General features: G+C 43.2%; 1 protein-coding gene across 1 annotated transcript in view; it reads right to left on the reverse strand.

The window, feature by feature from the left end:
- LOC124262081 overlaps window positions 1-27,383 on the reverse strand; it is a 33,105-nt gene extending 5,722 nt beyond the window's left edge. The window contains exons 1-2 of the mRNA XM_046696512.1: window positions 27,289-27,383; window positions 73-142 (exon numbers count right to left, since the gene is read on the reverse strand). The gene's annotated coding sequence lies outside the window, so the exon portion shown is untranslated. The remainder of the gene's footprint in view (window positions 1-72; window positions 143-27,288) is intronic.
- Between the last annotated feature and the right edge of the window lie 267 nt (window positions 27,384-27,650).

The following is a 27,650-nucleotide window of genomic DNA, read 5'->3' on the forward strand; positions in this document are numbered from 1 at the left end:
ATAAAGTATTGTAATCGTAATGTTTCCCCGTTCGCCTATCCCATAATGACATCAACAGAAGGTGATTATTACCTGTACAAACGATACCAGGAACAGCAGGACAGTCTGGAAGTATCTGTTTCTGTCAGGAATCTGTGGTCCGCTGTGAGAGTAACATCATTAAAACATTACACAGAAAAAAACACGCTACAGGTCTACTATCTAGCATCATCAGCACAATCTACTGATATGACAGGCAACAATTCAATACAAAAGCCAGGAGGGAAGACTTGCTCTCACAAGGCGATCATTGTGATCAGTGATCGTATCTACTAGTGTGCACCATACTTTTCAAAGACTCCGCTACCTACCTACATTTACAGTGTGTTCGAACACTGCGAGTAGCCGTTTAAATTCTATAAATAAAGAAGAAGAGAAACAACTTCAGTATGGTATTAGTTCGATTTTTCAAATGGACTGACCACTATTGGGTATTTTACTGACGCTTCACTCAATAGCTTACACGCTTCTTGGTCATAACGAGTGTCCAAAAGGTCAACCAATCTCATTGTACAATTATTGTGTTGATTGGATGGATTGAAGATCTAATCTATAACCTGTGGTGTAGTAAACTGAAACTCGAACAATGCTAACTGGTCGAATTTACCTGAACGCTTCCGTTGAAGGACAAGGCACAAAGTAAACATTACAAAACACAACTAATACGGGTCGTTTGCGGTTTAAATAAGTCATGTTGCAGCATCCGTTCAGTGAATGATTATCCACAATCTATGCCGAAATAAGTAGGATTTAAATTTTGAGTTATATATTGATTTGCTTCAGTTCAATGTCTCAACTGGAAACAGTCCCCAAGTGCACAACTACGCTATTCCCGCTAACAATTTCACGTCGTCATAATGTTGCCACAACGTTGTGCTTTCGTTGTTACAACGTTGTTCTGTGGACTCCCATTAACGTCATTTTTACGTCGCCACAGGGTAACGTTATTTGATGCTAACGTATTTTACGTTGTCTTAACGTTCTATTTAACGTTAATGGTTGAATAATTTTCCCGGTAGTGAGCAGTACACTTCAATGTTTATCCGTCAATTTGCATGTTGTTTTGGTCGTGTATTTTCTGAAGCTGTAGCTGAATAGTGAAGAAAGAATCTGAAAGTGAAAAGTTTTACAGTAAACTCCGTGACACCACGTTATAAGAAGCGTTGTTGTAACGTTGTGAGGAGTCCAAAGCCTAATAGACTATAACGTTTGCAACGTTGTTATTACGCTGTGACATAACGTTATAATAATGACGTAACTCTCACGGTGTGACAACGTTGTGTCATAACTTTACCAATCTACAACCTTCCAACAACGTTGCGAAAACGTTGTGTGTTAGCCGATATCCGTGTCTCGGTTAATTTTGGTAGAGATGTTTTATTGTAAAAGCTTCGTTTGCACCTAATGTGGGCAGCAAGTGCAATCATGGAACTGCGTACAATACATTTTGTTGGTTGCAAAACACGATACTGTAACAGTCTGACGGCCTGAAGCCAAGTAACTGGGAACGGTCTAGTTAGCCGCGGGGCTGACATACTGGGGGAAGTGCAACAGCATGCTGTGGACTGCAGTATGCCATACACATACACTGAGGAACAGGTGTACATGTCCTTGTCAATGTTTCAAGGACTGGTCATGCACGTGTCAGCGTGGGCGAGTACCCAATACACCAGTCGCTATACAGTGTGCACTTGCTTTTTCAAATCTCTTGCTTTTCATGTTCTGTATCTGATGATAGCGTTGGGCAGCTTAACATCGTAACTTGAAATATACTGATGGTAAAACGTTAAAAGAGCACCTGCATTGTGAGTAAAATATTCAGCTAATGGTGAACGGCAGAACCGCGAACAAGTGATAATACACTAGCACTATCCATGCACGAGATTCACGATCATACACGATCTTACACGTGCATGGGCGACATGTTCCCTCAAATTCAAATCCACTTTAATGTCAGAATTGCATGAGTCTTATTCAGGGATTAAAAATGGTTGTGCAAAGGCAAATTGTTGGTATGTATAACGTTGGTGCCTACGTAAAATTGGTGCTGCCTTTAACCTTCATCGTGGCGTTATCAGCAGGCTGCTTTCAAAACACATGAATACAGGTGTGGTGAAGGGTAGGCTAAGAACCGGTCGTCCAAAAAGAGTACTGCATGGGAAGACCGTTACCTGGTGGCAATGACCCTTTAAATCCGCCAGTGAGGCTCACAGTGGCAGCGAGTGTTTGGCATGAAACGTGTCCAGAGAAACAGTCAACAAACGGCTAATCACTGGTGGGTTGAAGGCCAGACGACCTCTCAAGCGTCCACGTTTACTTCCCCTGCATATCCAGGCTCGTTAATTTGTTTGTTGCTCACGGTTCAGAGGGGCCTCTGGGGACAGAATGAACCCTAGATGTGTTCTTCCAACTGTTGCAGGTGATGGAGGGTTAGTCAAGGCTTGGACAGGGTTCACATACGACTGCATGGTTGTTCCAGGATCCATGACAGGACAAACGTTCCCCGATGACTTCAACGACAACATTCGACGACACTGTTATCCCCTTCATTCCAGATACAACCAGATACACACTTTATTTACCAGGACGAAAATGCACGTCCACACCGTGCATGCACGTATTGTGCAGTGGCGAAAATCCAACTAGGTATTGAACCTCTGGAATGGCCAAGCGTGAGTCCTGACCAAAACCCCACCGAGTATGTTTGGGACGAGATCGGTCGTGTGCTGAGGTCTCCACAGAGGTGAACAATCAAGAGAGCTCGGAGGTGCCGTAGTAGGAGAAAGCACAATTTGCCAATGCGTTTTCTGAAAATATTTAGAAAGTAAAGTGTGGGAGATTTTTTCACTGGCTTTCGACTGTTTATTTCTGCTTTCACCGTATAATACACTACTAGAATAAAGAAACTGTGCATCACTTGATGTTATGCCATTTTTAATGCAAAAAGATAATTACACGATTTCTGGTGTTGCTGACAGGATAATATCGAAATCTGTATCGATATCTGTATGATTTGACACTAAAGTTGGCATCGTGACACGACCCTGAAGTTCACAAATCCAGGATCGTGTATGTCCTCCATTGGCGTTGGTGCAGGGTCCCCATACTTTAACGCTGAACAACGCACGCATCAGCATAGCGCTCACCTCGCCGTCTGTACACCCTTGAACTGCCATCTAAACTGTCCAGATGAAATCTCGACTATAGTCTGTGTGCAGTGAAAACGTACCAATGAATTTCACTTTAAACAAAAAAGTAAAATTAAGTGAAATTAAAATTGCGAATCCTTATAATTTTACCCTGCCAACTGAACATCTAAATCTCAGAATTTTACTCACCTTAGGATAAAAGTTGGTTAACGATCACACATTCAAATCGCTATTATTGGTTTGTATCACAAGAGGGTAAGCGCATTAGTTGGAACAGTGAAACAAGTGCACGTGCGGTACGTGATGAGCGTTAACTTAGACCAACTGTACTTGTTCTCGGTGTTTCATTTAATGTGTATACCCCCTTGTAAAAAGCTTATACACAGTTCAATGAGTGAAGGCGTCCGTTCCCAGTTGGGCGATGTCTTCAGTATCTGTCAACATGATCGTCAGAAACTGCTCTGCACCGTCTGGGCATGGACTGAATAAGACTTTGAATAAGACTTAGGAATTCTGGTCCATTCCTCTTGCAATGCCTGCGAGAGTTGATGTAGCGTCTCGGGCACCGGTTGACGTTCACGTACGCGTCGGTCTATCCAAGAAATGCTCGATGGGGTTGAGGTCGGGCGATTTGGAAGGCCATCGAAGCACTGTAACATTCTCATTCTGAAGATACAGAATAATGTCATGTGCTGTGTGAGGCCTGGCATTATCTTGCTGGAGCAACTCTCTCTAGCGGTCAATGATCGGAACAATGTGAACCCTTAAGAATAGCAGTTAAATTGCTCTGAAGGCGCAGGAAGTTAGATTTCTGTGTGTAGGATATGATCCGCCACATCATGACACTCCCACCACCATATCGGTCATCCTGGGCGGCACACTTCTGAGCAAAACGTTTATTTCAGCGTCGATAGACATGTACTCTTCCGTTACAGCACTGAAGCAGAAAGCATGATTCGGCACTGAACAATACAAGTCGCCACTTTTGTAGATCCCAGAATCGAACATTATTGCACCATTGAACCCGTCGACGTCGATGTAGTCAGAGCCGAAACCGGGTCTTCTGGATCGAAGTCCAGCTTCTCGTAATCGATTACGAATGGTTTGCGCCGACTCTCTCCTCAAACCAGGCACTGCACCTGCAGTTGCTGTGACAGTTCCATTCCGCAAATGAAGTACTAGATTGTGCTTATTCTGCGCTGCAGTGGTAATCCGATGTCTACCATTTCGCCGATCTTGCGTAGAATTGGTTTGATGATATCTGTCCCATACACGATGATGAACATTGGTGAACATTGAGGTGACGTGCAGTGGAATATTGAGACTCCCCAGCCTCCAAACGTCCGATGGCAACTTTTCGAGTTACAGCATAACGATATTCTTTCAGTTAGATATAAAATGCTAATGACCGTCTAAAAGCAACCGGCCTCTTATAGGCAATGTCCGATTCCCCAGAACTGCACGCGCATATTGCGAACCACTTTTTCTCCATGACACTTTCATGCAAGTTGACACGTGCATTAACGAATCCGAGGATACGTTTTTGCGCTGTGCGTTCGTTCCATGTAGGCAAACCAGCAATATAATGGCGAAATTATAACAATCAAATATTAATTTTGAAAAATATTTGGAATTTCATGTATCAATATTTCTCATTCTTTTTTGGGAGATTATATTTTAACAATGTTCTTGTATTTGTTCAAACCTTTGGTTAATGTGGTTCAGCTTCAACAGAAGATGCCTAAAAGCTTTAGTGTGGAATTACAAGGGCAGTGATATAAGGTTGAATATTTACTGTTTACAACTCTTAAAGCAATACAGTAAACAGTTTAATATCCTGTGTTTATAATATTTAAAAAAGGGTGAAAGATGTGATCAATATACAAAATGGGGGTGGGGTGGGGTGTCAGCATGTAGGGGGTCAGCAATTTTGTAAACATCTACTTGGGGGGTCTGCAATTTTGTACATAACGACATTTAAAAATTAAGTTTAAAAATTATAGGAAGTCGCGCGCGCGTGCGTGCGTGCGTGCGTGCGTTTGAATATCCAGCAAACAGGCCAGACCCAAGACCGGCAAAACTAAAAGAGTCACGACACCAGCCGAAGACCGCTTTATCCGGCAGATCTACATTTGGAACAGATTCGTGACCACGACGTCAAAGGCGGCGATCGGCACTGGGACATGTCATCAGCAGATGAATAGTCCCCGAAGCGGCCTTAACTGTCTACACCGTCAACACACCGTACTTTTTGAATGAATTTTTAATTTGGACAGCTTGACTCTTTTTTAATGAACTGCGGCAAATGCAACATCAGAATTACAATGAAATTTCAGTTAAATTATTGGCGACCTAGCCCCTCGCAGTATACTGGTGTACTGCTGACATAGTTCCCGTACCATAACATAAAAATAGCAGACAGAAACGTAGCTTTAGGCAAACCAAACTTCCACACTAGTGTCCAAAATGACGTTTTCACAAACTAATATCCATTGTACTAGGAGTCAAATATGAACAAACACAGGTTGGGTGAGAATGACAATATATTGTTATCTTCAATCATAGCAAGTACAAGGCGCAATGGTCACTGCCATACAATTACACAATAGTGGAACGGGGTGGATCAAACACAAAAATATATGATGGACTAGGGAAGCACGGACTGGGGATAAGTCAAGGAACTAGATATACTTCTACATAAGGCTTAAAAGAAGGAATAGACGTAGACCTACTCTTTGGAAGTCTAGCTAATATAAATCCTGACAGTTGGCTTATTCAAAGCAACCCCATAGAGCACATGAAGGAGGTGTACCATAGTTACCCATGTCCGGCTTCCCGAGGTCCTCCCCAACGTTCCTTAGAGCAGTGGCGATGTTCGGCCCTGATGGGCTTGACCATGGTCTAGATAAGGGGAATGGGCGGACGTCGGAGGAAGCAATTAGCAGGACACCCTCTCAGACCCGCCAGTCCCAAGGAATTGTGCTTTTGCAATTTCGTAAACATACTACATTACTAACTAAAGTGATGGTAAAGTTATAAATCCATACATGGATGGAAAGCTGAGAAACTTCCCTGTCAGACTGCCTGGGTATTATAATCATAATATGAACTTAGTATGAGATATAGGGATTTAACTGATGAAATTGAGCTACAGGGAGTACGTTGGTATACTTCGTAGTGAAGGTATGTTTTCAAGATTATATATACAACAAAACAGATAACTCACTAAGAAAGGTGAGAACATGATCTTTCAGATGATACCTAATGTTAAGGATAAACGTTTTGCAGACATGAACAATTAAGTAAAAAAGGGCGCGTACATAAAAACACATAACACTCGTTACTCTCACTGGAGTCCATATTCCCGCAGGAATGGCATGTTACCGTTACACGACCCCACCAAAAAACAAAGAAATTTGCAATACAATGCATTGAAAATTTTTGAGACAATCACAAGTTTTTAACAAAATTACTGCAACAAGGCATTGGCATACGGTTTCCGAATGTCCTTTTATACAGGTGCACGTGACAAAGCGTCCGCAATAACATTTTCACTTCCGGGAATGTGTTGGATGGATAGGCTGAAGTCCTGCAGGAGGAGACTCCAACGGAGGATCTTCTGGTTGGAGGCTTTCATTCGGTGGATGAAGGTCAGCGGATTGTGGTCTGTAAACACTACCACTGGGTCTGTATGGGACTTGAGGTAGACCTCGTAGTGTTTCAGAGCTGAAATGAGCCCCAAGGCCTCCTTCTCCACCGTTGAATAGTTCACCTCGTGTCGGTTGAACTTTTTTGAGTAGAAACTCACGGGGTGATCTACTCCATGGGTATCCTCCTGGAACAGCACGGCACCACATCCTATCCCACTGGCATCGACTGCTAGCTTGAAAGGCTTTTTGAAATCAGGGCCTGCCAAGATTGGGGAGGAGCAAAGCATCTTCTTAATCTGTTGAAATGCAGCTTCGCATTCCATATTCCAGCAGAAGCGGGTGACTTTCTTCAACAGATTGGTGAGTGGTGAGGCCACGGCGGCGAAGTTCGGGCAGAACCGGCGGTAGTAACCGGCCATTCCCAGGAATCGTCGGACTTCCTTCTTGCAGGTCGGGGTGGGAAAGTGGTGGATCCCTGTGGTCTTGGCTTCCACTGGAGCGACACTGCCGAGTCCGACCATATGTCCCAGGAACTGAACTTGGGCTTTCCCGAACTCGCACTTTGAGAGGTTGACTGTCAGGTTCGCCGCCTTCAGCCGTTCAAACACAGCCCGTAAGAGGTCTAGATGTTCCTCCCACGTCATGTTGCCCAGTACTCCATCATCGAGGAAAACATGCAGGTCCTCCATATCTCCTAAGACGCAGTTCATTAGGCGCTGAAAAGCTGCTGGGGCTGTTTTCAGGCCGAAGGGTAGTCGTTTGTATTGGTAGAGACCTGTCGGAGTACAGAATGCTAGAATTTTCCTTGCTCGCTCGGTCAGGGGAATGCCGTAGTATCCCTTCAAGAGGTCGATCTTGGTCAAGAACTGGGCTGCTCCAATCCTGTCAATGCAATCGTCGATGCGTGGCATGGGAAAGGCGTCATCTACCACCAACTTGTTCACCTGTCTCAGGTCTGCACATAGACGATAGCTGGTACCCCCATCTTTGGGCACTAGGACACATGGAGACGCCCACTCGCTGTTAGACGGTTCAATGATGTCATTGTCGAGTAGGTACTGGATCTCGCCGTCGAGGACAGTTCTCTTGGTTAGGCTCATCTGGTATGGGTGCTGCTTGACCGGTTTGGCTCCTGCCACGTCTACATCGTGTTGGATCAGGGAAGTGACGCTGGGACTATCTGGGAAGATACAGGTGTACTCTAGGATCAGGTTCTTGAGTTGCTGACTCTGTAGAGGCTCTAGATGACTTAGCTTGGTGTCAAGATTGGCCAACACCTCAGAGTTGTTTAGTTTCACAGAAACAACTTCTTCGTGGACTGGAACATCGTCTTTAGTCACACAGCCAACAGGGACAGATGTCGGACGCTCATGGTAGGCCTTCAAAAGATTAACATGGCAATACCTGCTCTTCCTACGCCTGTCTGGGGTAGCAATGACATAGCCAACGTCCCTAACCTTCCTAATTACTTCATACGGGCCAAAATATCTCGCTTCCAGAGCAGATTTCTCAATGGGAAGATAGAGTAACACTTTATCCCCTGGTTTGAATTGCCTGTTCTTGGCCTTAGCATCATGATACAATCTGGATTTTCCTTGCGCTTTTTCCAAATGTTTCCTAGCTAGCTCTGTGGCTTGAAATAACCTATCCTTAACCTTAGAGACATAGCCTAGCATGCTGTTTTGGTTGTGCTCTTCAATCCAATTGGCCTTAACTAGTTGTAAGGGTCCCCTGGGCTTATGGCCATACAACAGTTCAAACGGTGAGAAACCTAATGATTCCTGCTTTGCATCCCTAACAGCAAAGAGCACAAAAGGCAATCCTGTGTCCCAACTCCTTTCATTTTCGAACACATAACATCTCAACAAGTTTTTCAAAGTTTGGTGAAAACGCTCAATAGCACCTTGACTTTGGGGATGGTAAGCGGAGGACAAAACATGCTTAATGCCTAGCAAATCAGCGACTTGGGAGAACAATTTGGAAGTGAAGTTTGTACCCCTGTCTGACTGAATTTCCCTAGGTAGTCCAGTCATTGTAAAATATTTGACTAAGGCCTTTGCAACTACAGCTGCAGTTACTTTCCGAAGAGGAATGGCTTCTGGGAATCGTGTAGTCAAACACATCACAGTAAGGATGTATTGATTTCCTCCTGAGGTCCTTGGCAAAGGCCCGACTACATCAATTTGTACTCTAGAAAATACCTCCTGTACAGGAATACTTTGAATTTTGCTAGGTGGAATAGTTTGGTTTGGTTTGCCTACTACTTGACAAGTATGACACGTCTTGCAATACTGCTCAGTGTCGGCATAAATGCCCGGCCAGTAAAAATCCCTCTCTATCCTATCATAGGTCTTAGTTCGCCCTAAGTGCCCAGCAAATAAGCCACCATGCGCTAATCCCAGTAACTCCTCACGGAAAGCTTGTGGTACAACAATTTGGACCCGTTCCTCAGTGAAATCATCACCATGCTGAAGGTGATGCTTCCTAACTAGCAGGTCATTTTCATAGGCAAAACGACCCCCATCTCCTTCCCCACTGTTAGCTAAGTCCTTAGCTCTATCTCTACACTCCTGAAGTGTAGTGTCGTGTAGTTGTTGCCTTATCAACTCTGCCCGATTCCAATCTATGCTGAGGTCCTTACCAAGAAGATCCCTCTCAACTGGGTTTTCATTCACTTTGTCCTTATCCCTCTCCTTCTCTCTGTCATTTTCAGTTACGATTTCACTTGGAGCCCTGCTCACTCTCTCACTCTCATCAAACAATCTGTCTAGCCCACTATCATCGGAGTCTAGAACAGTCTCACTAGGTTGCTTCTGCCTAAACATAGACCTAGTTACTGCGCAAGCTGGATAGACCTCCTCATCCTGAATCTCCTCTGACTCCAATGGCAGCTCAGATACAGTTAGACACTTGCTAGCACAACATTTGTCTGTCAAGTCCGAACCTAACAGAACATCTACCCCCGGGAATGGGTAAGTCGTCGATCACCCCGACCAGAACCTCCCCTGTGACATAATCTGAGTCTAGATACAACTTGTGTAGAGGCACAGCTTGGTAGGCACCCGCGATAGATTGTATGATAGCTGAGCGACCCACAGCCGTTCCTTTCCACCCCTGAACTACCTCTCGCCTGACCAGCGAACAGAACGCCCCCGTGTCTCTAAATATAGTCACCTCAATCTTACTGCCTGAACGGTTGGGACCTATCCTCGCCTCCGATACGTACCGAGACTGACTAATTGGTTTTCCAAACCCGGTTTCTGTCCTAACAAAAGCCACTGCCTTTTCCTGATCCCTTTTTCTCAAATAGCAGGTTACCGCCAAGTGACCTGGTTTCTGACAATAGTTACACCTGGGTGCAAAGCTACGTGCATCCACGTTCAAACCTGACTTCTTAGATTCAGTCTTACTCTGCCCTTCACTAGCTTTAGAACTATCACCCTTTTGCGATGTCCTAGGATTTTGCCCCCTTTGTGAACTGAACTTCTTGTTCCGAAAGAAATCGCTATAGGTACCCTCGGCTGTCTGGTCTTTATGAATGAGAGCATACTTGTCGGCCAAAACCGCCGCTTCCCTGACTTCCTTGATATTCTTATCTTCCAAATGTATCCGGATATTGCTAGGTAACTTGTTCTTGAAGTTTTCCAAGATTACTAATTCCTTCAACTTATCATAGCTTCCATCTACTTCTTCTGCTTTTAACCAAAAGCCAAATACTTTACTGGACCTCGCAGCAAAATCACAATAAGTTTCTTGAGAAAGTTTCTTGACATCCCTAAACTTCTGCCTGTATGCCTCAGGTGTCAAACAATAAGTAAGGAAAATACACTCCTTAACCTTTTCGAAATCAGCCCTATCAGGAATGCTAAGTCCGTTAAAAGCTGTGCTGGCCCTGCCTTTAAGTTTGCTCTGAAGAATCAAACCCCACTGTCCTTTAGGCCACTTGAGCGACTCTGCTACATATTCGAATTGAGCAAAGAACTGATCCAAATCGTCTTCGTCAAAGTTAGGCACTGACCGATAGCACTCACTAAGGTTGACCCTACTATTTTCGGTTGTAGCCCGGTCCAACTTTTCCCGCTCTAAGTCTAACTTCTTAGCCTCCAGTTCTAATTTCTTGGCTTCTAATTCCTGCCCTTTCTCAAACTTCCTAGCCTCTAGTTCTAATTTCTTTAGCTCTAGCTGCTGTTCAAAGGTCAAGCCTTGGTGGTCCGATTCTATGTCATTTGGGGTATCGTCCCCACCAGCTGACTGATCATGAGATAATTCATTAATCAGTAACTTCCTAACTTTCTGAGCATTCTCTCTTATGGTTTCAGGAATTTCAATTCCATGCTCTTCAGCCAAACTCAACAACTCGGGTAATTTAGCCCGTTTCGCTTGAACAATAGTATGCAAAGACATTTTGTTTCACCCCTCCAATTAACTACAGATTGTGATCTAACTGACACAATTACCATCTGCTAAAATACACAAACCCGGCTCCCGCGGCTCTCGCCGCTGCTCACATAACCCAACAGTCAAACCTGACCCCCTTGTGACCTTGTGTGTGGTCATAAAACAAGAAGCCTAATGACAGGTTAATGAAATAGGATCCCGGACGAGCCCCCAATTTATGTTACGGCGACCTAGCCCCTCGCAGTATACTGGTGTACTGCTGACATAGTTCCCGTACCATAACATAAAAATAGCAGACAGAAACGTAGCTTTAGGCAAACCAAACTTCCACACTAGTGTCCAAAATGACGTTTTCACAAACTAATATCCATTGTACTAGGAGTCAAATATGAACAAACACAGGTTGGGTGAGAATGACAATATATTGTTATCTTCAATCATAGCAAGTACAAGGCGCAATGGTCACTGCCATACAATTACACAATAGTGGAACGGGGTGGATCAAACACAAAAAATATATGATGGACTAGGGAAGCACGGACTGGGGATAAGTCAAGGAACTAGATATACTTCTACATAAGGCTTAAAAGAAGGAATAGACGTAGACCTACTCTTTGGAAGTCTAGCTAATATAAATCCTGACAGTTGGCTTATTCAAAGCAACCCCATAGAGCACATGAAGGAGGTGTACCATAGTTACCCATGTCCGGCTTCCCGAGGTCCTCCCCAACGTTCCTTAGAGCAGTGGCGATGTTCGGCACTGATGGGCTTGACCATGGTCTAGATAAGGGGAATGGGCGGACGTCGGAGGAAGCAATTAGCAGGACACCCTCTCAGACCCGCCAGTCCCAAGGAATTGTGCTTTTGCAATTTCGTAAACATACTACATTACTAACTAAAGTGATGGTAAAGTTATAAATCCATACATGGATGGAAAGCTGAGAAACTTCCCTATCAGACTGCCTGGGTATTATAATCATAATATGAACTTAGTATGAGATATAGGGATTTAACTGATGAAATTGAGCTACAGGGAGTACGTTGGTATACTTTGTAGTGAAGGTATGTTTTCAAGATTATATATACAACAAAACAGATTACTCACTAAGAAAGGTGAGAACATGATCTTTCAGATGATACCTAATGTTAAGGATAAACGTTTTGCAGACATGAACAATTAAGTAAAAAGGGCGCGTACATAAAAACACATAACACTCGTTACTCTCACTGGAGTCCATATTCCCGCAGGAATGGCATGTTACCGTTACCAAGCGGGTGACTTTCTTCAACAGATTGGTGAGTGGTGAAGACCCACGGCGTCGAAGTTCGGGCAGAACCGGCGGTAGTAACCGGCCATTCCAGGAATCGTCGGACTTCTTTCTTGCAGGTCGGGGTGGGAAAGTGGTGGATCCCTGTGGTCTTGGCTTCCACTGAGCGACACTGCCGAGTCCGACCATATGTCCCAGGAACTGAACTTGGGCTTTCGAACTTCGCGCTTTGAGGAGGTTGACTGTCAGGTTCGCCGCCTTCAGCCGTTCAAACACAGCCCGTAAGAGGTCTAGATGTTCCTCCCACGTCATGTTGCCCAGTACTCCATCATCGAGGAAAACATGCAGGTCCTCCATATCTCCTAAGACGCAGTTCATTAGGCGCTGAAAAGCTGCTGGGGCTGTTTTCAGGCCGAAGGGTAGTCGTTTGTATTGGTAGAGACCTGTCAGATTACAGAATGCTAGAATTTTCCTTGCTCGCTTGGTCAGGGGAATGCCGTAGTATCCCTTCAAGAGGTCGATCTTGGTCAAGAACTGGGCTGCTCAATCCTGTCAATGCAATCGTCGATGCGTGGCATGGGAAAGGCGTCATCTACCACCAACTTGTTCACCTGTCTCAGGTCTGCACATAGACGATAGCTGGTACCCCCATTTTGGGCACTAGGACACATGGAGACGCCCACTCGCTGTTAGACGGTTCAATGATGTCATTGTCGAGTAGGTACTGGATCTCGCCGTCGAGGACAGTTCTCTTGGTTAGGCTCATCCGGTACGGGTGCTGCCTGACCGGTTTGGCTCCTGCCACGTCTACATCGTGTTGGATCAGGGACGTGACGCTGGGACTATCTGGGAAGATACAGGTGTACTCTAGGATCAGGTTCTTGAGTTGCTGACTCTGTAGAGGCTCTAGATGACTTAGCTTGGTGTCAAGATTGGCCAACACCTCAGAGTTGTTTAGTTTCGCAGAAACAACTTCTTCGTGGACTGGAACATCGTCTTTAGTCACACAGCCAACAGGGACAGATGTCGGACGCTCATGGTAGGCCTTCAAAGATTAACATGGCAATACCTGCTCTTCCTACGCCTGTCTGGGGTAGCAATGACATAGCCAACGTCCTAACCTTCCTAATTACTTCATACGGGCCAAAATATCTCGCTTCCAGAGCAGATTTCTCAATGGGAAGATAGAGTAACACTTTATCCCTGGTTTGAATTGCCTGTTCTTGGCCTTAGCATCATGATACAATCTGGATTTTTCCTTGCGCTTTTCCAAATGTTTCCTAGCTAGCTCTGTGGCTTGAAATAACCTATCCTTAACCTTAGAGACATAGCCTAGCATGCTGTTTGGGTTGTGCTCTTCAATCCAATTGGCCTTAACTAGTTGTAAGGGTCCCCTGGGCTTATGGCCATACAACAGTTCAAACGGTGAGAAACCTAATGATTCCTGCTTTGCATCCTAACAGCAAAAGAGCACAAAAGGCAATCCTGTGTCCCAACTCCTTTCATTTTTCAGACACATAACATCTCAACAAGTTTTTCAAAGTTTGGTGAAAACGCTCAATAGCACCTTGACTTTGGGGATGGTAAGCGGAGGACAAAACATGCTTAATGCCTAGCAAATCAGCGACTTGGGAGAACAATTTGGAAGTGAAGTTTGTACCCTGTCTGACTGAATTTCCCTAGGTAGTCCAGTCATTGTAAAATATTTGACTAAGGCCTTTGCAGCTACAGCTGCAGTTACTTTCCGAAGAGGAATGGCTACTGGGAATCGTGTAGTCAAACACATCACAGTAAGGATGTATTGATTTCCTCCTGAGGTCCTTGGCAAAGGCCGACTACATCAATTTGTACTCTAGAAAATACCTCCTGTACAGGAATACTTTGAATTTTGCTAGGTGGAATAGTTTGGTTTGGTTTGCCTACTACTTGACAAGTATGACACGTCTTGCAATACTGCTCAGTGTCGGCATAAATGCCCGGCCAGTAAAATCCCTCTCTATCCTATCATAGGTCTTAGTTCGCCCTAAGTGCCCAGCAAATAAGCCACCATGCGCTAATCCCAGTAACTCCTCACGGAAAGCTTGTGGTACAACAATTTGGACCCGTTCCTCAGTGAAATCATCACCATGCTGAAGGTGATGCTTCCTAACTAGCAGGTCATTTTCATAGGCAAAACGACCCCATCTCCTTCCCCACTGTTAGCTAAGTCCTTAGCTCTACCTCTACACTCCTGAAGTGTAGTGTCGTGTAGTTGTTGCCTTATCAGCTCTGCCCGATTCCAATCTATGCTGAGGTCCTTACCAAGAAGATCCCTCTCAACTGGGTTTTCATTCACTTTGTCCTTATCCCTCTCCTTCTCTCTGTCATTTTTTCAGTTACGATTTCACTTGGAGCCCTGCTCACTCTCTCACTCTCATCAAACAATCTGTCTAGCCCACTATCATCGAAGTCTAGAACAGTCTCACTAGGTTGCTTCTGCCTAAACATAGACCTAGTTACTGCGCAAGCTGGATAGACCTCCTCATCCTGAATCTCCTCTGACTCCAATGGCAGCTCAGATACAGTTAGACACTTGCTAGCACAACATTTGTCTGTCAAGTCCGAACCTAACAGAACATCTACCCCGGGAATGGGTAAGTCGTCGATCACCCCGACCAGAACCTCCCCTGTGACATAATCTGAGTCTAGATACAACTTGTGTAGAGGCACAGCTTGGTAGGCACCCGCGATAGATTGTATGATAGCTGAGCGACCCACAGCCGTTCCTTTCCACCCCTGAACTACCTCTCGCCTGACCAGCGAACAGAACGCCCCGTGTCTCTAAATATAGTCACCTCAATCTTACTGCCTGAACAGTTTGGGACCTATCCTCGCCTCCGATACGTACCGAGACTGACTAATTGGTTTTCCAAACCCGGTTTCTGTCCTAACAAAGCCACTGCCTTTTCCTGATCCCTTTTTCTCAAAAGGTTACCGCCAAGTGACCTGGTTTCTGACAATAGTTACACCTGGGTGCAAAGCTACGTGCATCCACGTTCAAACCTGACTTCTTAGATTCAGTCTTACTCTGCCCTTCACTAGCTTTAGAACTATCACCCTTTTGCGATGTCCTAGGATTTTGCCCCCTTTGTGAACTGAACTTCTTGTTCCGAAAGAAATCGCTATAGGTACCCTCGGCTGTCTGGTCTTTATGAATGAGAGCGTACTTGTCGGCCAAAACCGCCGCTTCCCTGACTTCCTTGATATTCCTATCTTCCAAATGTATCCGGATATTGCTAGGTAACTTGTTCTTGAAGTTTTCCAAGATTACTAATTCCTTCAACTTATCATAGCTTCCATCTACTTCTTCTGCTTTTAACCAAAAGCCAAATACTTTACTGGACCTCGCAGCAAAATCACAATAAGTTTCTTGAGAAAGTTTTTTGACATCCCTAAACTTCTGCCTGTATGCCTCAGGTGTCAAACAGTAAGTAAGGAAAATACACTCCTTAACCTTTTCGAAATCAGCCCTATCAGGAATGCTAAGTCCGTTAAAAGCTGTGCTGGCCCTGCCTTTAAGTTTGCTCTGAAGAATCAAACCCCACTGTCCTTTAGGCCACTTGAGCGACTCTGCTACATACTCGAATTGAGCAAAGAACTGATCCAAATCGTCTTCGTCAAAGTTAGGCACTGACCGATAGCACTCACTAAGGTTGACCCTACTATTTTCGGTTGTAGCCCGGTCCAACTTTTCCCGCTCTAAGTCTAACTTCTTAGCCTCCAGTTCTAATTTCTTGGCTTCTAATTCCTGCCCTTTCTCAAACTTCCTAGCCTCTAGTTCTAATTTCTTTAGCTCTAGCTGCTGTTCAAAGGTCAAGCCTTGGTGGTCCGATTCTATGTCATTTGGGGTATCGTCCCCACCAGCTGACTGATCATGAGATAATTCATTAATCAGTAACTTCCTAACTTTCTGAGCATTCTCTCTTATGGTTTTCAGGAATTTCAATTCCATGCTCTTCAGCCAAACTCAACAACTCGGGTAATTTAGCCCGTTTCGCTTGAACAATAGTATGCAAAGACATTTTGTTTCACCCTCCAATTAACTACAGATTGTGATCTAACTGACACAATTACCATCTGCTAAAATACACAAACCCGGCTCCCGCGGCTCTCGCCGCTGCTCCACATAACCCAACAGTCAAACCTGACCCCCTTGTGACCTTATTGTGTGGTCATGAAACAAAGCCTAATGACAGGTTAATGAAATAGGATCCCGGACGAGCCCCAATTTATGTTACGGCGACCTAGCCCCTCGCAGTATACTGGTGTACTGCTGACATAGTTCCCGTACCATAACATAAAAATAGCAGACAGAAACGTAGCTTTAGGCAAACCAAACTTCCACACTAGTGTCCAAAATGACGTTTTCACAAACTAATATCCATTGTACTAGGAGTCAAATATGAACAAACACAGGTTGGGTGAGAATGACAATATATTGTTATCTTCAATCATAGACAGTACAAGGCGCAATGGTCACTGCCATACAATTACACAATAGTGGAACGGGGTGGATCAAACACAAAAATATATGATGGACTAGGGAAGCATGGACTGGGGATAAGTCAAGGAACTAGATATACTTCTACATAAGGCTTAAAAGAAGGAATAGACGTAGACCTACTCTTTGGAAGTCTAGCTAATATAAATCCTGACAGTTGGCTTATTCAAAGCAACCCCATAGAGCACATGAAGGAGGTGTACCATAGTTACCCATGTCCGGCTTCCCGAGGTCCTCCCCAACGTTCCTTAGAGCAGTGGCGATGTTCGGCACTGATGGGCTTGACCATGGTCTAGATAAGGGGAATGGGCGGACGTTAGTCTGTCATACAGACCCTGAAGCAAATATATCCAAGAATGAAGAAAGTTTCAGGGCTCCTTTTCATTATATATTTTTTTTTACTATGAACTTTTTTTCAGTAAAATATGTTCATTTCAGAGACTAGTTGTTAGTCTAGGCGGACGTCGGAGGAAGCAATTAGCAGGACACCCTCTCAGACCCGCCAGTCCCAAGGAATTGTGCTTTTGCAATTTCGTAAACATACTACATTACTAACTAAAGTGATGGTAAAGTTATAAATCCATACATGGATGGAAAGCTGAGAAACTTCCCTGTCAGACTGCCTGGGTATTATAATCATAATATGAACTTAGTATGAGATATAGGGATTTAACTGATGAAATTGAGCTACAGGGAGTACGTTGGTATACTTTGTAGTGAAGGTATGTTTTCAAGATTATATATACAACAAAACAGATTACTCACTAAGAAAGGTGAGAACATGATCTTTCAGATGATACCTAATGTTAAGGATAAACGTTTTGCAGACATGAACAATTAAGTACAAAGGGCGCGTAATAAAAACACATAACACTCGTTACTCTCACTGGAGTCCATATTCCCGCAGGAATGGCATGTTACCGTTACATCTACTTTATTACAATCTTTACCATCAATTATGATATTATGTCTTAAGTTTAATCTACGGTACTTTGTACGTTACGACTCATGGCACTGCCTTCAGGTTTATGTGGAATGTGTGATTTGTTTATTCACACAGGTCATATGTTGTGTGTGGGTTGGTATAGTGGTGCCTCTTTTCAACCGAGCTGACTCCCCAGAACAACTGCGTGTTGAGATGCACGTAACCGACGGCCGTTGTCGCATATGGTGGCGTCGTAATGAGGCATATCACCAGGAGATGATCCATACAGCTGAACCCTTGAATGGTGCCACAGTGATCGTGTTGGCTTACGTTTCATATGACTGCAAGCTGCAGGATCTCATTACAATGGGGACACTCAATAGCCAACGTTATCGACAAGAAATACTGGACTCACCGTCGTGCCACATTTTGACAATCATTCCCATGTCGTCTTCGCCCATTTGCAGAACAATACCATGGAAACAGTACCATGGCCGCCCACAAGGAGTCCCGCATTGAGCCGCATTGAACATCTTTGGTACTATCCTGGACGGCAAGTTCGAGCTAGAGTGAGTTTAGTGAGTTACAATTTTACGTCGCATCGGCATTATTTGAGCCATATTTCAGCCATTATTTCAGAGAATCTCCTGTTCAAAACCTGCTGGAACTCTATGACTGGAAAAACTGTAAAAATAACTGCTGCCACGGTAACCGCCAAACTCTCCGCCGAGAAGCTGTATCGCTAACATAACAATCGTATGACGTCATAATATGACGCATGTAGTGCACGGAGTTCGAAAATCGTTCGATTAGCTATTTTTGAGTTCACTGTGTAAACATCTATTTTACCGACTTTCACTGCCGTATTTAAACTAGTTTATACATTGAATCGTTTGCACGCTCAGCTTAAACATAAGTAACCATTTTTATAGCAGTTTTAAGCTTGACAGACGCCATTTCGTTTACATGTCATATAGTCGGAAGCGAGCTTATCGATCTTCAAAACAAAATAAAATTAAATGATATTTTATACATTTAAGATGGCGGTAAGATAAATACTATATATAATTCTCCCTCGGGTAACACGCTCTGATGTTTAGCCCAGACTCGATTATTTACAGACCGCCGCCATATAGCTGGAATATTGCTGAGTGGGCACTAAACAACAAACCAACCAACCAACTTTCTTCACTATTCAGCTACAGCTTCAGAAAACACGACCAAAACAACAATCGTGCAAACTGGAAAACAACAACATTGAAGTGAATTGCTTCTTTGTTTCGTATGTACTGTTCACTACTGAGCAAATTATTAACGTTAAACAGAACGAAAGAAGAAAATACGTTAAATAATTGCTACCGCGTAGGTTACGCAGCTTTATAGTATATAACCTGATCGCAGTTTTTAGCGTTACAAGCGCCTGTGCCTTGGACAAACCACGACGCGGAAATTTTATTCAAGGGACACAACTCCAAACAGTTACCTTTTCCAAGAGGCGCAGTGGTTTGTTCACCTCTCTCCTAGCAGACGTCGCGACTTGGTCACAAACTTTGTCATCGGAGTACAGGTTTCCTCGAATATATACTCTTCACAAAAGGAAACTTGACATGCTGTTCTGGAGTTTATTTACTGAGTGCATATAACGGATTCAAACATTGCTCAATTACAGTAAAATCATCACCAAAACATGATTATCCATCAAGTGTTTGGTAAAACCACAGAGGGTTATTAAAGCAACTTGGTCAGAGTAAAATGTCAGTATCTGGTGTGACCAACATGAGCATCGATAACAGCTTGTCAGCGGTGGCCGATAGAAAAAGGAGATGCCGAATGCTGTTATGAGGAATGTGTTGATGCACTTGCTGAAGTGCTGCGTGCAGTTCTTGTAGTGTCTGAGGGGCGGATTACGCTGGTGCAAGCGTCGATCTAGAGTATCCCATAGACGTTCAGTGGGGGACAAATCGGGTGATCGAGAAGGCTATCGAAGCACCTGAACGTTGTTTTGCTGGAGTACGTCCTGGCAAACACGTGCAACGTGCATTGTCATGCTGGACAATCCACCGTTGACGTTGATGAAGGGAACGACGTGACGTTGCAAAATCTCTTCTCTATAGCGAACCCCATTCAATGCACTTGCCACGTGCACAAGAGCTGTCTGGCCATTATGATGGATACCTGCCCACACCATGACACTTCCACCACCAAATCTATCGACCTGCTGTACACAGTTATCGGCGTAACGTCCGTTCCGACGTCTGTATACACGTGAACGTCCATCAACACGCCTGAGACTCATCTGAGAACAAACTTGTCCTCCATCTTGCCCGCGGCCATCTCAGTCGTTGTTTGCACCATTGTAGACGTTCAGCCCGGTGATGTTGTGTCAAGACGTTACATCGAACTGGTCTTCTAGCAAAAGTCTGGCTCCGCGTAGCCGATTGGGTACTGTCTGGTCGGAGATTCGTTGCAGTCCAGGGATTTGGGCTGTTGTGGATGTTGCGGTCGTGGTGCGTGAACGAAGATGTCTCAACCGGATGTAGCGATCCTGGGCGGCGGTGGTAACTCCAGGTCGACCTGACATGTGTCTGCCATTAACACTCTCAGTATTCTTGGATCGGCTCCATAGGTTTGAGAAAGTCAGACTGGGCATGCCCCTCCTTGTAAACGGCCAATGGCTTTGTGTCGTTGATCTTCTGTCAGTCTTTTCATTCTCTTGTCGTCTATGGTGGCTTAAAGCAATGCATGTGGAGTACCATTGATGTGGCTTTTTAAAGCCTACAGTCATAGACTCTAGCTTGGGGTGATACACAATTTCATGATGCACGTGCATTTCATGTAGGATGTGTTTTAGCGATTCACTACAAAGGTGAGAGTTACGTTACTTTTTTGTTCAACGTTTCTTTTTTCAAACGTTTTGTCGTCGGCAACCATTCCTCTACATGCTGGGATCAGCATGGATTGGTTTGAGGAAAATATTTTCCTAAAATTCAGAGTGTTCCTATGTCAAGTTTCTTCTTTTTTTTAAGTGTACATATAGCGGTTTCAATATGTTTTTTTCATAATGTCCAGCTTTATTTCCGAACTGTACCCACTGTCAAAAAAGTCATGGTTCTTTCAGAAATAGCAATATTCTTGAAATTGAAAACAATAGGTTCACGACCTTCACGACCGAAGTGCAACAGGTACATACCCACCAGTTGTCACACAGGTGGCTTGCAAAGTGTAGCATTCCAACCTCTAAATTGACTTCATTTAGTCGGTCGTGATCGGGAGAGCGTGTAAGTTGGTCGTGATCGGGAGAGCGTGTAAGTTGGTCGTGATCAGGAGAGCGTGTAAGTTGTCCGTGATCGGGAGAGCGTGTAAGTTGGTTGTGATCGGGAGAGCGTGTCAGTTGCTCGTGATCGGGAGAGCGTGTCAGTTGACAGTGATCGGGAGAGCGTGTAAATTGGCAGTGATCGGGAGAAAGTGTAAGTTTCACGTTCAAAGTGACACTCGCTGTGCCGCGCGTAGATACGTTGCAGTGTGAATCTGATATCTACAGTCTGGAGATCAACGGCCATCCATCCACCATCGATGTTCAGAGCTACACTGCTGTAAGCCGAATCGCGAGTGAACTTGGGATTCTTTTGGGTTTTATTTAATGGATTAATGACAAAATCTGGTACAAACTGTTTCACATAATCTAAGATATCAATTCCCCAATATCTAAATCATTACAGCATATGTATTTTTGCTATACAGTACAACCAGAAATTATTGAGAATTTAAGATTGTAATAATGTTTTAACAATTCACTCATTACTTACGTATTAAATGTGAATATTAGCAGAACATAACTCCAGATTCAAAGACAGGTGAACCGTTAGTATTTGTCAAGTCACCATGAGCAACAATGCAGGCTTCAATACGGCGGGGCATACTACGGTGGAGTCTACTAATGCCTACAGTGAATAATGCCTACAGTGTTAAATAAACAACTTTACGCACCAGTGCTGCTGATTGCACCTGCCTTCAACCTTTCAATAAAGTGGCATGGTCCTATTTCAAAGTGCACTAATGCCTACAGTATATAGAAAACAGTAACTTTCTATGTTGAGAGACATTTTATTTGGTCATTCATATACATATGTACATTCATATACATATCTTTCACATTGTTGTCATATTTTTCTAAATTTTCTTAAACTTTATTCATATCTTTCACATAGTAGTTTGTTTTGAGATAAATAAATTTACATAAATAAACATAATCATTTATTTGGATTAAAATGTAATTAAAACTTAATTTGATTCATGATTATATATACATATACATGTATACATCTTTCACACAGTCAACTACCACATTCATTAATAAAGTCATTGTGGTAACCAAAAGTAATTTACATGTATACACACAGTTTCACACATTCATCAACATAGTCATTTGGTTTTCAAGCTAGCTTGATCAAATATCCTGCAGCAGTCAGGAATTCCAGGGGTGTCTTGATACCAGATGTCAGCTGGGCCTTCAGACGAGTGAGTCTCTGGTCAATTTCTGTGTACGTCCTCTTGCGGGGTGGGGGACGGGCGCCATGAGCCATCTGCACCAGCTTATTTCTCTCCGCTTTCTCCAGCTTCTGCAGAACCTTCACAAGAGCGAAAATGTTCGGGTGGGCTCTCTGGACGGTCTTGTTGAGATGCGAATGCCAACCCTCGAGATGATTGTTCGTCCTTGGGCCGCTGGTGTCGTGGTGATTCCATAGTCCGGCTCGGAACCGTGCATGGTCGTCTACCCAGAGAATCTTATCATCATCACCGTCATCAATGCAGAGGAAGGGCAGTCCATCTGTAGTCTCCTTGAAGAAGTCGGGTAGATTCACCTCGCTGAGCGTCTGGGGAAGTGGCGGTATCATCTTCCGTCTCTGCTTGTAGAGTCCACTCTTCATAGAATGGAACGACTTGACTGTTGCTGCTTCATCTCGGTCAAGTCGGGAAATCTCCTCATCGTAGATCACCTGAACTGGCGTCGTCTCAGTCTGTACCCGCTGCCTCAGGGAACTGGCAATCTTCAGGGCTACCTGGTCTTCTTGTGGGTGGTTGTGTGGGGTCTGATTCCGAACAAACTGTCCGACTGTCGTACACTTGCCAAAGCAGCCACCTTGAACACACTTCCAGTGTACACACGTCTGTCGCCTGTTGTTGAGTCTGTAGCGGTATCCCTCAAAGAGTACCTGCTGTCCTCCTTTCTGTGATGTGAAGTATTCGACTTTCTTGGGATTTGCCATGATTTGCAATGAAGATTTGTATCACAAGCATTTTAAAGCAATACATTTCCTTCTCCCTTTAATAATCTCTCAATTAATTACTCTATTCTTCAATTTTAAAGCAATACATTTCCTCCTCCCTTTAATAATCTCTCTATTAATTACTTTACTCTTCAATTTCCTTCTCGTGTGAGAACTAAATGCGTATGGAATTATCAAAACATAAGCTAGCTAACGATTTAATACTCTTGATCTTACTCTTTACTCTCCTTGCTGGCCTCCCCTAATCCCTTTGTAGGCAATAGTGCACACTAAGTGGAACAATCTACTTGTGTGCAGGTAAGCGTATCGCTGTCACTGCAAACGTTGTAGCTATTATTCCCTGTAGGCATTATTCACTGTAGGCATTAGTAGACCTAACCCATACTACTGATCAAAGAAGTTAGAAAGTCGTGGTCCATGCTGTCCCAATATCGGACCACCTCTTCTTTCATTTCAGTTGTCAGATTTTTCTTATTGACACTTTCCTTCATAAGTCCCCAAACATTTTCTATTGGATTTAGGTAAGGGCTATAGCTTGGCCAATCTAATAATGTCATATTTTGGGTCCGAAACCAGGCCTGTGAATGCTTTGAACGATGTTTTGGGTCGTTGTCCTGCTGGAAAATCAAAATATTTCCATAGAACACGTGAGCAGATGGAAGTAAATGTCCCTCGAGAATATCTGTGTACCGCTCACTGTTCATATTCCCTTCAAATACACAGAGGGGCGTTGCCCCTAAACCAGATATGCCACCCCACACGTTAAATTACGGACTGTACTTTGGGCGCTGATACAAAGGTTTTTCCATATTTCTTTGCTGTAAGCACCAGTTCAACCCTCGCTCCTTTTGTTCAGGTTTCATGATCGGTGATGGAATTCCTCGACTTTTCTGCCAACCCATTGCATGCAGCTCAGTTCTAATTGTCTCCTTACAGACAGCCACAGTTCCTCTATCAATCATATCCAGCCTAACTTTTCTAAACTCCTTCGTTTGTTTTTAGAAACAAGAATACCAAGCCGCCTCCTGTCACCGACAGTCAATTTTTCTGGGCCTACCTGCGCCTCCCTGGTGCTCAATGACATATCCATTTGCAATATTTTTCAAAACACGATAAACAGTGGACAAAGGGATGCCTGTTCTACTTGAAATCACTTTAGCTCATCTGATGTCCTTGTTATAATACTCTAAAATCAACTTCGTCTTCTCTAAATCATCCATACTGAGGATCACTGAAAATGTCGTCTGCTAGCAAGCAAAGGGGGATAACTCTTCACAAACTAATGAAAAAGGATTCACGGAGTTGTCTCTTCTTGAATGAAACCAAGCACTTGATAGCTGGTCAAGGTTGTTTATACTAGAAATTCAATTAAACATATTCCTAAAATTCTCAATAATTTCTGGTCATACTATATTTTATTCTATATTTGAATAATAAGTTTCAAATAGAAAGTGACATGCAATAAAAAGGTATTTTAATGCTTTAGACACTATCTTCTACAACGGACACCAGTGACATCATACTGTTAATTAGCGGGATTAATCATCATTGGTTAAATTAAGAATGTGATAGCTTGTGCTTTCTATGCAGATGATGTTTACAATATTGAGGCAGCACATTCACTTGAAGGACAGAACAGTGAGGTGATGTGATTCTATCAAATGTGCCGATACAAAAGGTAGGCACGATGCAATCATAAATGCAAACATCTTCCAGAATGAAAATATTGAAATAAAAACTGTTTTTTAATTCAAATCAGTTAGGGTTTTTTGCTCCTATGATCCAATGACACCAGACACCCCAGTTTTACCTATGTTTGTTTTTATAATCATAGATGCCTTGTCATTACATGTTCATGTCATTATTTTTTCAAAGGCCAAAGCACAAAGGCAAATCCTGGAAACAGATGAAGATCTGTAAATAATTTATCCGCCTCTTTATTTGAGAAAATTGAGACTCACCTGCCACTGAGCCCAAGTTCTGACTTGTTATTTAATAAATAAATAAAGTTCTCCTTAGCCAGAATTATCTATTGTTCATTATGCTGCTGTCATAATCAACTGTTTAACTGATCAAGAAAATAATATGTGGGACATCAGAAGCATAGACTATTTTGCAGCTCACACTCTTGCCTTCAAAATTAACTCTGCGGTAAGGCCAAGAAAAATTCAAATGTTTCACATCATTGTGTTGGACATTTTTGGGTTGTCTGATGGCTTTGAATTTGTCCCTCACCGTAACGCGGAACGGGGGACTATGTATTCAGCAGCGTCCGTACGTACGTCCCGATTCTTGTGAACGCGATATCTTATGCATTGGTATACCCAATATCTTCAAATTTGGTGACAACCTACATATAGAGGGATTATTACAGGGACACCAGTCGATTTGAGTGACCTTGACCATATTTTCAAGGTCACCACGACACTTTGGCCACTTTTCAAACATATGTAAACGCGATGTCTCATGCACTGTTGTACCTAATGTCTTCAAATTTGTTGACAGTCAACATTGGGGCATTACACAGACACCAGTCGATTTAAGTGGCCTTGACTTATCCCCTAGGTCATCATGACACTTTGACCACGTTTCAAAGTTATGTAAAAATACGCGATATCTTATAAAACTTTGCACCCAATTTTAGCCTCCGAACTGAAGAATATTTGCCATTTCTTACAAATTTGATGTCAGGAATTCACATAACGGGTATCGGGGGGTGGGGTGAGGGGTGGGGGTGAGGGGTTATGGTAATAGTGGGTGGGGTAGAAAATTTGGACCCGTCCCACACTGTGACTGGCAGTGGATATGTGCATCTGCATCTATACATTCAAATCTACTCTATTCCTGGAATATCATCAGAGTTAGGAGACGATATTGAGAAGTGACCATGACTAAAACTACAGGACACAAAACGTAATCTTCTATGTAACCAAACGGTCAAAACTAGTAAATATGTTATATTTCATTCCCCTTTTAGTCGGGGAGGTGGGGTAGCCGAAGGCCCGGGTTCGATTCCCCACATGGGTACAATGTGTGACGCCCATTTCTGGTGTCTCCCGCCGTGATATTGGTGTAACATTGCTAAAAGCGGCGTAAAACCCAACTCACTCACTCACTCACTCCTTTTAGTCATTGCCATGTAAGTGGCAAAACACTTGTTTAATATTGTTTTGAATCATTTGTGATAAATATGGACTTGAAAATTGTTTTGAAATATGTATAATATCTTAACTAATTATATTCCGAAATGTTTTAGATATTTCCTGAGTCAACATCTAGCTACCCAGTGGCGTTTCATGGATAGAGCCCACAGTGAATTCAATTTAAAGAATGTATCGCTTCAGATACGCCAGGATGTTTAACTGTGGTTGTACAACGTACGTTATTATAACGTACTATCAGAATATGCTTATAACGTTCCGATATCATTGTGACGACGTGAAAATGACGTATCACAGCGTCACGTCACAACGTTAAGTTATGACAACATAAATGGGAGTCAACAGAATAATGTTGTAGGGACGTAATATCATAACGTATCATAACGAAAGTATAACGTTGTGACAACGTGAAATTGTTAGCTGGGTTCCCCATAACTTCTTTGAGAGGCATTTTAGAAGTTGTATAGATGAAGGAAAAGCAAGTTCTATGGATAGTCAGCTTCTTTATTGCAATGAGTGCGACAGTTCCTCCATATCTGGAAATCTATACATCCCTACACTAGATCAAGGATTTGAGCGCACTTCATGACAAATGATTCATGCTTGTGAAAAAAAGTAAAGTTCTTCCTGTCAGTTGTTTAATATGTCTTTTTATAATCAATAGCTTAGTCACGGAGATGTATTGTGTAGTAAATCAGCAAAAGGAATAAGTCAGTCAACAAGTCATAATGTGCTATCATATTTATATGAATCGTTTATCCCATCCAAAACCTAATGTATATAATTCAGCCTTATTGAGCGGCCACGTACATTAAGTTCGGTGAAGTAAAATAGGATTCTTGTTTCCGAAAATAGCAAATATGAACTTACCTGTCCATGGCGCAGAGACGAGTTCCTACCTGCTGGATGTGCGTGTTGCTGTATCACGCAGCTTTATGTAAATGGAGGCAGCTGCTGCCGCGTTCAGTCAGCATCCCGTCATAGACCACAGAATTCCAGATGATAATTACGGTTACTGAATTGTCATCTGAATAATGACCGAAAGAACTGTTTCAAGTTGTTTTAGATCAACCGCAAATCACTGACAAGTGACGGATATCTTGATCATTTACTGTTCTGTGAATGACAAGTGGGGATGTTCGTGTTTCCTACTGATACGTGAGTACATATAGGACCCAAATGACCTACAGCTGCTGAATAAAAGTTTGTTGAAGTCAGTGATCTCGATCTTT

This window comes from Haliotis rubra, unplaced genomic scaffold (genome assembly GCF_003918875.1).
Source record: "Haliotis rubra isolate DU_JTF1 unplaced genomic scaffold, ASM391887v1 Scf82, whole genome shotgun sequence".
Lineage (NCBI taxonomy): Eukaryota > Metazoa > Mollusca > Gastropoda > Lepetellida > Haliotidae > Haliotis > Haliotis rubra.